General features: G+C 25.5%; 1 long non-coding RNA gene across 1 annotated transcript; it reads right to left on the bottom strand.

Annotated features, from left to right (window-relative positions):
* Positions 1-10,354: 10,354 nt before the first annotated feature.
* On the bottom strand, positions 10,355-11,201 carry LOC145956492 (uncharacterized). Its single transcript, XR_014432755.1, has 2 exons — positions 10,786-11,201; positions 10,355-10,671 (listed from the first exon to the last, which is right to left on the bottom strand). It is a non-coding gene; the product is annotated as an uncharacterized LOC145956492 (long non-coding RNA).
* Between the last annotated feature and the right edge of the window lie 438 nt (positions 11,202-11,639).

The following is an 11,639-nucleotide window of genomic DNA, read 5'->3' on the forward strand; positions in this document are numbered from 1 at the left end:
TATATTAAACTTTAAATAGTAAAAAATTTGTTTGGGTAATTATTGTAATTCTTCTACTATATATAAAAAGATACAAATAATTAAATATTTAAGAATCAAGCATATATAACAGCTTGTCCGCCTGGTTTATCAAAAGCATTAGAATATATATGCTGCTGACTTGTTCCCGCCCTCATGTACACAGTTTTTTTTTTTTTTCTAAAAAATCATTAAATTTTAGAGAAAAAAAATTCATTAAGCTTTTGTTCATAGTAATAAATATTTATTATTTATATATTATTTATATTTTTTCCTTAAATTTGTAGAGGAATGTAATTTAAAGAATAAAATATAGCATTAATAGGTAATAAGAATATTTCAACCATATGATCATTTACATACATTATCCTAGATTAATGTATAAAGATTTGACAACTTACATCAATATACAACATATAACATAACTTAATCATACAACATGTAGTGAATTTAACTAACCTCATCATGTTTACTATCTACTCATTCAAACAACAAGTGTTCACAAGTAAGTCCACATTTGACGTCATTCGCCTTACGCTCGACACCATCAAGATAGGAAGTTTTCTACCTTGCCCATGCCTGACAACATTCAACCTACACTCAACATGAATTAGGTAGAGAACCTTTATTTGGACGCCAAGCCTAGCGTGGCCAACTCCATGTCCAAACCCATTTTAAGTAGAGAGTCTTTACCTAACGTCACTCCATTAGTGTTTGACATCAATCTAGATAGAAACGATTCTTTCTCCTCAGTTCTGGTGTCATTTAACTTAAGACTCGATATGACCAAGTTAGAGACTATTCTCTCTCCTTATGTCTGATGCCACCAATTTTGTGTTTGGTGTGAACACAATAGAGGGATCCTAATTTAAGTCATACTCAACACCATGAAGACATGCTCAACACAATGGTGATTTATGCATTTGACAAAATCATGATTTTGCTCAATCTACTTTATATTAAGAAGATTCCCAACATGCAAAACATAATAAAGCATATAAACACCTTAAACAACTCATATTCACCCTCAAAATCAACATGCAACACACAATTGATCAAATCATCAATTCTCACTTCATCATGCTTCATAAACAACAAAATCTCAACCTCAATATTGAATCTAAACAAATTAACCAACACAACCACGAATGGAGTAAAACCAAGCATCATACAAACTTCACAATTCAAAGAAGTTTTAAAATCTAGCTTCCCTCACCTCAAAACTTCAAGAATATGAGCAAAGAAAAGAAAAAAGGAAGAATGGAATTGAGCTCCTCTGGAAAAACTCCGCTCCACTCCTACAAGCTTTATTCATGTCTTTATCAACTTGAATTAACAACAACAACAACTACTCAAATTTTTGAGGGAGGGATCATTCACTTTCAAGAAGGTCTGAAGAAGAAGAAGAAAGAAACTTCAAATCCAAAGCACTTCTCACTATCTTATCTATCTAGTATTCTTGAAAATTAAACTTATGAAACTTAATTTTTAAAAAAAACCTTATATACTTTCTCCTCAAGGTCAAATTAGGCTTTTGTCCAAAAAAATTCCTTAATTTAAGAGTTTATTAATAAAAATAACAATCAACATAACAACATATATTTAATAAAATCAACAACAATTACTAAAATATACATGATTACATTTACTAGAATTTAGTTCATAAATTTATTTTTCAGTCAAATCTAATCAATATTAAATCAAATTAATTTTAATTAAAAATAAAAAAAAAATGATTTTATATCAAAATAAAAAAATTAATATATTTTTTAAAACTGGTTAATATTTATTATTTATTTATTTAGTGAAAACATGAATATTTTGAATTTGAAAGATTGTGAAATTATTATTCTATTATAAAAAAAGGGTAAATTAAATAAATTATAATATAAAAGATAAACAAAAATTATATATATATATATATATATATATATATATATATATATATATAAGTCAAGAGTAAAGTATATATTTTTTCTTCTACAATTTTTTCAAAGTTGAAGGAAGAAAAGAAGAATTTTATAATTCAAAACTTATATTTCTTAACTATTATTATAAATAGTATTAAATTATTATTTTATTATTTATTTTTTTTATCGAATCATTTCAAAATCTGCGAGGCACCTGATCTAAGACTATTTAGCTTATATGCACCGAACCAAAATAGTGTAATTAGATTTAATTATACCATCTTTATTAAAGTTATTGGATGGGAGAAAAAGTTGTTTAAGAAAATAGTGATATGTTAATATGTAATAGATGAGAGCAGTTCAAAATATATAAATAAAAGACAGTGGCGATGCTATAAGTATATCATGGATATTTTTTAATAACAATCAGTGCGTTCGTTCATGTTTGCCTCTAAGGATGTAATACATTTTAATATATTATAGATGATTAAAAAACAAAAGAAATTATATGAATCGAATAGTCTTGTCACATTCATTATATACAACTTTACGTCAAAAGCAAATTCTCTTTACGACTCACTAAACTCTATTAGGTTGGAATTACTTGTTCCAACTTCTAAAAGCTTCCACCATTAGTGGAAGATGAGACAAGTTTCACCTGATTAGACAAAGTTCACATGGTGCTTGGTGGCGTCAGATATATAATATAACATGTATATTTTTTAATATTACAAAATTATATGATATTATAATTTCCAATTATGAATCAATATTCTCACTAATTTTATATCTCCAAACTGATTTAGAGTTTTTTATTTTTAATTTTAGAAAAGTTAAATGATGGTACGATTATATATAAATACGTATATATGATTTTTTTTCCCTTCAATTTCATAATTATTGCCTTTCTCTTTGTTGAAAACTATTAACTTTGACTAACCTATAGATAATATTGATTATAATAGTGCAATCCATGATATGTGCACTCAAGGTTCAATGAAAATTAATAAATAATCTTTATTTTAAATATAAGATATTTTATATCAATATTAAAATTATAAAAAAAAAATTATGATAGATCAAGGTTTAAGCAGATGTTTAGTTTCATATTCATGATTCACATTTAAACAAAAATCATATAAAATTGATGCAAAATCAACTATTGTTATTTTCATTGATTACATTTAATTAAAATTGAGGTGAATTCAAACATGCTGTTAGATCTTTTGATGATATAACTCTTCAATATGGTTGAGATGTCATAAATAAAGGTAGATACATGTTAAATGCTTTCCAATGCTTAAGTTAATAATAATTCAACCATAGTGATATTAGTAATACATTTTACTTACAATAATAATATTACATAATTAGTTATAATTATAGGAGATTTTTTATATCATATAATTTTAGGAGTTTGAGATAGACAAGATTCATTTAAATAAAACCAACATATACGTTTAAGAGACAATATTATTTTATTTTGACATAGCAGCAAAAATAACTTTAATTTGAATCAAATATAATTTATAATTGTCAAGTACATCTTAAGAATTGGTTATCTAATATTGAATTTATACATATTTAAAATAAATATTTTTTAATATAATTTATTTTATACTTAAAATCAAAATTTAAATTATAATCATCTTAATTTTCTTACCTCATCACTTGATGTGGACAAATTTTTTGACCGAGGTAGTCCATTACACGAATTGAATCTCAAATTTAATCCAAATTTGAGTTCTAATCTCTCGTCCTTCTTGAACAAAAAGATATAATTTCTTTTAACCCGATCACTATATAAGACCGGTATTGCACATTTTCTTTCCCTTTTATAATTAATCTCACATCCATTATTCGACAAAAAGCAAAAGTAAATTTCATATCACATTTACTGTGACGTAAGATTATGTGTATTCAAAGTTGTGACATGTAATAAGAAATTATAAACACTATAACCATAGCCCACGTTAGTGATACCAGTTGGGTATCTAAAGTTATGACACGTGATAGACAAAGACAATAACAACTATATTGTATAAATCATTAAATTGTATAAAATATATTGTCTGCATCAGTGACTTGTGTGATAAAGTACTTTTGAATACTATAATGGAGGATATTTGTAACTTCAGGTCAAACCTGTCTTTTCAAATGTCGATAATTGATAGCAACTTGAAAACATCAAAGTTAATAAAAATAAAATAAAGGGAAGGGGGATTTAGTCCTTCTCGAATTCTAGATAAGAATTTGTAGTTTTGTGCAAGTATGCTTAGCTTAATTTTGACTAAAACAACTATCCTCAAGGAATAAAAAATATTTAAAACTAATAATTACTTTAAAATAATTTCATTTAATTTACATTTATTAATTATTAATTAGTGTAGGCTCGTTTAGTTAGAATTATTTATAAAAAATATTTAAATTAGGAAGAAATCTTTTAAATCCTAAATTCAGAACAGATTGATAAACTAAAAAATAATTTAAAATGTAAATAAAATTTCCATGTTCAACCACCTATTTTTATGCTTAATAAAATTAACCAAATTTACACATATTCTTAACAATTATGATATTATTGATCATATATATATATATATATATATATATATATATATATATATATATATATATATATATATATATGTGTGTGGATTCAAACGACACCAGTATAATTTTTATTAAGTATTATATCATTCAATAACTTTATATTAAATGTGAATTTTATAAATCTAACTATTAGATTGAGTTTTTTACTCTTAGATCATATATATATATATATATATATATATATATATATATATAATTTTATATTAATTCAAGATGATTTGATACTTTATTCTTATAAAATAAAATTGACGTTATATTAAGTGTGAATTTTATAAATATAACCGTTAGATCGGAAGTTCTTTACTCTTAGATCATATATACAAAATTTTATATTAATCCAAGATGATTTGATACTTCATTCTTATAAAATAAAATTGACGTAATATATACATTTCAAAATATAATAAAATATGAATACTTGAATTACCTTCAAGTTGTTGTTCAATTTTAATAAAATTTGATATACACATATAAAGTGATATGAACTTTCAATCTAACGGTTATAAAATTCACATTTAATATAAAGTTATTGAATGGTGTAATACTTAGTAAAAATTACACTGATATCGTTTGAATTTTGAACTCTCCTATATATATATATATATATATATATATAAGTTTTAATCTATCATTTCATATGACTTAACTATTATTAGATATTTTAATAATTTGTATTTTAATTATACATCTATTATTATACATATATCAATAGGATCTAGGGAAAGATAATTGAAGATTTCTCGAATTCTTGCCAAAAATCACCTAATCAAATACGTTAAAGATATGATAAGATGACTTGTTAAAAGAATTGTTGGATCTCTCATATAAATCCAACCTAATAAGAGTTTGTTATAAATAATAATATATTAAGATGAAAATGGATTTTTTATGCTATGTATGATAACATTAATTGTGTCACTTTAAGTCAAATCAAATAATTACTTAAATGTTGGAGTGACTTTTACAGGTACACTTTTTTTTTTTCTTTTTAGACAAGTAAGGTCGAAGACTTACCTATTTCGAGTAGGGAAGACCAAAAATGTTCACCCCTAGATAGTTAAGGTTGAGGGTAACAGTATAGTTTTATTTATTTATTTATTTTTAACTACTTGTAAAATAAATCGATTATATTTATAAACATAATTAATTACATATTTATGTTACTCTTTTTTCCTATAAGATCTAGTAATGCTATATTTTTTTTGTTTATAAACATGATCCATGCAATGTTTAAAAATTGATAATCAATGACTAATATGCAATCTCAAAGGTAAGTTTTGTTGTCTAAACATTATTTTCTTAAAATAATTTTGAAATGTTTTTTTTTAAATAAGCTAATCAATATCCTCCCCAGGTTTATAAACATATGTAAAATACTTAAAGAAAGAACTTATGTTGTGATAAAGATGTTGACAAGATTTTAATTTTGATCAAAAAATAATATTAATAATAATTTATATATAATTTTATTTGAATTTTATCCTATATTAAAATAAAATAAAAATATTTTAATAAATTATTTAATCATTTTACTTGTAATAAAAATGTATTATATAAAAATATTTTTTTATATTATATTTTTAAAATCTTAAAAAATAAATTTATTAATGAAATATTATTTGAATAATAATTTGTAAATATCACTACTGCAAAACAAGTTTTCTTGATGCAATTTCTATGTTGAGTTATTCACATGATACAAAAAGTGGTACATGAAATATTTGTAAATATGTCAAAGTATTATATGATAGGTGTTGACTTATCTATCATAAAATATTCTTTTTACGATGAATAAGTCAACACCTATTATAGAATGTTTTGGTTAGTCTTTAACTTAAACTTTTCTATGACAAGTGTTGATTTACCTGTTATAGAAAAAAACGTTGGCAAGTAAATTGTTAAGTACCATACAATATCTTCTTATCAGGTCACTAAGAGCCAACACAAACCCAGTTCACGCTCTCTACTATTTCATCTTCTTCTTCATGACTAGGACGATTTTTGGCGAGCACAAGCATTCCTACAATTGAGGCAATTTTCAACGACCTTGTTTAGCCAGTCCCCGCTACACCAACATTGTTTAGGCAATCCCCTCCACAACAACCTTGTTAGGTTTGTCTTGTATCCTCAATGAAAACTTTGGTGTTTATGTTTTATGGAATGAGAACTGTGGGTGTTCTTCCATGTTGTTTAGGATTTGTAGGTTTACTCATCACTTGTTTGTTTATTTTGGATTTGCTCATTACCTTTCGATTTGGGGCTTGTTGGTCATCTATTTTGATGAAATCTGTGTATAAATTTTATATGCATATGGAAAACTGATTTAAGGCAATATTAGGCAATTTGATAATTTTTAGCAATATTGTGGCAATGTGGTGGTTGATCATTTGAACATTAATTAGATATAGGGTGTGTGTGCCTCTTTTGGAACATGCATGATGATATAGTTGACAACATTATCAATCAATTTAGATAGTTGACAAAATTATAGACAATCTTAATTAAGTTAGTTGAAACGTAAAAATTTAGTAGGTACTAAATTAGGCAATTTATATAAAATGCTTTTATATTAATTGAGATATAAATTAAAAATTAAAAAACATGTTAGGTACCTAAAAAATATTGGACATTAATTTAAATATATTTTAGACACCAATAATTTTAGACCTTTATTATAATGAGTAAAGTTATTTTAGTGTGATTATTATGTGATGAAACACATGTTCATCATTAATTGTTCCCAACAACATTAGAAACTTATGGAAAGAGATAATACATTTTTAAATCAAATTAGTTATCTTAAATGATTTTTTAATTGTTTAATGATCAACTAAAATTTAACTTATCTCTATTTTGAGTTATTTGTACATATTCAAAAATTTAACTCCATTTTTCCGTGACAGCTTAGATATCTGCAAAAGAGATATGTTTTTTTTAAGTCATTTTGAGGATTATTATATATTTTTTGTACATTATTTTAGTTTTATTTGTGTACATTGGTTAGATATTTGTGTTTTAATTTTATCCTCTTGGAAGATATTTATGTACATTGTTTAGTTTTATTTGTATCCATTATTATTAATTAATGATAGTTATCATTAACTTTAACTTTATTGTTATCTCTCTTTGATTTTTATGTGATTTAATTTGTTCAATATTTTAATTTAAATGATAAATATTGTATTTTTATGTGGGTTTGTATTGAATTGGACGACAATATGTTGCATTGAACTCGCTAGATGTATTTCTACTATATAGATTTGGAAATTTTCAAAAAATGAATAAGATATTAAAAAATGCACATTCTATAGCAGATGTGACCGTACCTATCATATAATGTGTATTCTATGGCAGGTGTGACCTTACTAGTCAGAGTGTTACTCGCATAAAATGTGTAACCTTTCATGATAGGTAATGTCACACCCATTATAGAATGCGACACATTCTATGATAAGTGTCACCACACTTGACATATAATATACATTTTCTATGTTGCGTATTGTCACACTTATCATGAAATGTGGGTGCTAATGTGATTAAATTATCATATTTGATATGCATATTATGACAAATGTTTATCACCCAACACAAAAAGCATCATAAAATGTGGTGACATTCTATATTGTCAAGATATATGTTACGTCTCGAGTCGATATAGAATGTAAAAAATAACTGACATAAAATATTTTTTTGCATAATATATTGTATATAATTATAATTAATGTTGATTATAATTAATCAACAGCTATACCAACTAGTGTTGTGGTTGGTCTTTAACATTAAGGTTTCGAGTTTAAGCTAGTCTTGAATTTGACAAAAAAAAATTGATTCCGAGAGACAATGCAACTAAAATCGTGAGAGACTAGTTTTTAGCTAAGCCAATAGATACTTATGCCAATACTATGGTAAAACAAAATTATAATCAATGTTACTTAAAATGGTTAAAGATACTAAAATATAATTAACTAGACAAGGAATTAAACAGGAAAGAATATTTGATATAAAATTTCTCATAAAATAAGAAAATCACGAGTCACATAATATTCAAATTGATGTGTTGTTTCGTATCTTTTATTTTACATATTAAAAAAATATCAAATCAAATTATTTTTTTTATTTTAGTTAATTTTTCAATTAAATAAAGTTAAATTAGTATTATTAATCCGTTTAAGAAATATTTAGTTTTTTTTTCCTTTGTCATATATAAAACCTCAAAAAATACCAATCACATAAGGAGAAAGATGCTTGAAAAAAAATATTAAAAAAGAATCGATGAATTTAATTAGTTAGATATTTTATCGTTATTACCTCTTATTTTAATTTTTCCTTTTTAATTAATTTTCATTTAAATAAAATTCTTTGTATATTTTATCATTTTAAACAGTTTTTTTTTAATCAGTATTAAATATAGTAAGATATTTACAACTCGATTCAGAATTTCAAATAATATTTGTTCATTAATTTTATTTTAATATATTGTGAAACAAAAAAAAAGCATTTATGTTGTATACTGTTACTATATATTTCTATTACCAATTAAATAATTTTAAAATATTTATAATTTATTTATGATATTTTATTTATAAAACCGTGCAATGCATGAAATTCTTGTTATTAGTTTTTGCATTTTCTTTTGCACACATAATATTTTCCTAGACATTACCAAAATAGATTGATAGTGGTAATATATATTAAATCAATATTAGATTTGAAGTAATCAGAGTTATATTACCAGAAAATAAGGATAATAGGTAAAATATGTTACCAAAAAATGTAACAAATATCCTATTACCCGCTAATTTATTTAATATTTTTAAGTTAAGTATGACTGCCTGAGTAACGATGCATTGTTCTATTGTGACCGTGAAATACACACTCAATGACTCAATATTTGTTTTGTTCGAAAAAAGATAATGAAAAATGGCTAATGTGAAACACACACAATTTATTGTTATCTCACTTTTAGAAGAAAGAATAAAAAACATGTAATAAAGGTGGATAAAAACTTGTATATGAGATGATCAATTTATAGACCGTTATTATATAACTATTTATCATTAAAAAAAAAATCTTTGCAAGCCACGTATCCTTAATATATATTAATTTAAAATTTACTTAAATTATTTTTAATTTCATATTAATTTATTATTTAATATATATTATATTAAAATATATTTAATTATTATTAGTTTGAGCTTATTTAATTATAAAAAAGCTAATAAATTTGTGAGATAATGTCTTCCTCAATTCAACAATTGTTCTATTTCTTTTGACAAATGTCAGAGTGAATCACAACTTCATGTAAGTTTATGGTGACCCACAATTTCTAACATTTAAAATGAAGGCTATATACAGAATCATCTTGGCCGAACAGGATTATAATATTGACTGTGTACATGGAGATTAATCAAGTAGAAGATTATTTTATCAAGAGAGATCTTTCTATAAAATAAAGGAGTTCATTTGTTAATTTGAATCTCTTCCTTCTTAGAATCACTTTCCTTTGCTCGTTGATATTTTTATTGTAACTTTTTTTCTCGTGATTCTTAGTTTCGGACACATTTAGCCTCCTCATAGATTACCAACAACACCAAGTCACCAACACCGTGGACATCTCAGATCTAATAAACCCATGATATGATCGCAACAATAACTAGGGAAGATGATAGATATATATGAGTCAGAAAAGAAAGTGAGATCCAATATAAAAATCTTACGCTGTTGTTCACAGTGCATGGTGCACTACTTATAATTTCTGTCCACATTAAAATCCATCATTTTTTAAAACATTATAATTGGAACTACCAAAAGAAGAGATATAAAGAATTCTTATCATTGATTTTGAGGGAGACAATAACATCTGTCAATACATTAATTTTATCAATCGGCAAAATGAAAAGTATGATACTTGAATATTCGACTCTTTCAACAGTTTGACCGAAACTGCATTAAAGACCGTAAAGATTCCAACATCTTTATGGAAAAAAGACTTTGAACAACCTATGCAAAGATTTTTATTTTGCCTCTCCAAGGTTTCATTTCTCCTTCACTTCACTTTGGATCGCTAGAACTTGAAACATGAAACTTGTTGCTGACATGAGTCAAAGATTCACTTCAATCCTTCGGCAACCTGCGACATGCAATAGATAAACAACATATGTATATAAACAGTGGACATACACCCATAAAAAGGAAAAAAGATAAAAATGATGTAATAAAAAGAAAAAGGTTTGAAACATAACACCTGAATGTGCAAACCCATTTAAAGAATTTCATTGTCGTGCTTGAAGAAAAAAAAAAGAAAAGAATGATAACACCTGCATCTAAGACAATATATATATAATATATAAAGTGAGTAGTATTTTGTTAAGAAATCCGAATTCGGAGCTCCCTTCACTCCAATACAAAAAGATCAGGGTAACCCCATCTCCAAATTCATGCAGACCCATGACTTTCACATGCTTCCTTATTATGTGAAGCCAAAGGTGACCATGAATTAGCAGCTAGGGTTTACCATCATCTCCTTCAGCCTTGGAGTGCAGAGAGCCCCGACTTGGGTATGTTCATACCCTCCTCACTCCTAGATTGTTTAAACTAAAACTACTACACAAATGTGTAATGTAATTCCTAAAACTTGAGATGGTTGGGAACTTCAACGTTGGGTTTATATAGGCCAAGGCCTAGTCTTGATGTTTAATCTGGGCCATTGAATTTGAGGATCAAAATATTTTATTAGAAAATCTCTGAAAAAAGATCTTGATGTTCGAGGATTGGTGAAGCATTGCATTAAATTTAATTTAAAGATTATTCCTGCTGATTGGGGGATCTTTCCTTTTCGATCGTCTGATTAGGATCTTCATTTGGTAGTGTGTAGTGATGCATCGTTTTGGTAACGTTAGCCTGTGTGGGAATACGAACTTTTGTTTGGCAGATTTCGCATTAATTATTTTTACATGTTTAAAGAATTCCGTTACACTTATGTTGACTATTTCTCTCTCTCTCTCTCACTTTTTTTTATTCCCTCCTACATATTTTAAGTGTTTAGAAGAAAAAATAGTGTTATGACAGTATTTTAATGTCACCTTCAGTATCTCTTTT

Source organism: Cajanus cajan, chromosome 3 (assembly GCF_000230855.2).
Source record: "Cajanus cajan strain Asha chromosome 3, NIPB_CcT2T_4, whole genome shotgun sequence".
NCBI classification, from domain to species: Eukaryota; Viridiplantae; Streptophyta; class Magnoliopsida; order Fabales; family Fabaceae; genus Cajanus; species Cajanus cajan.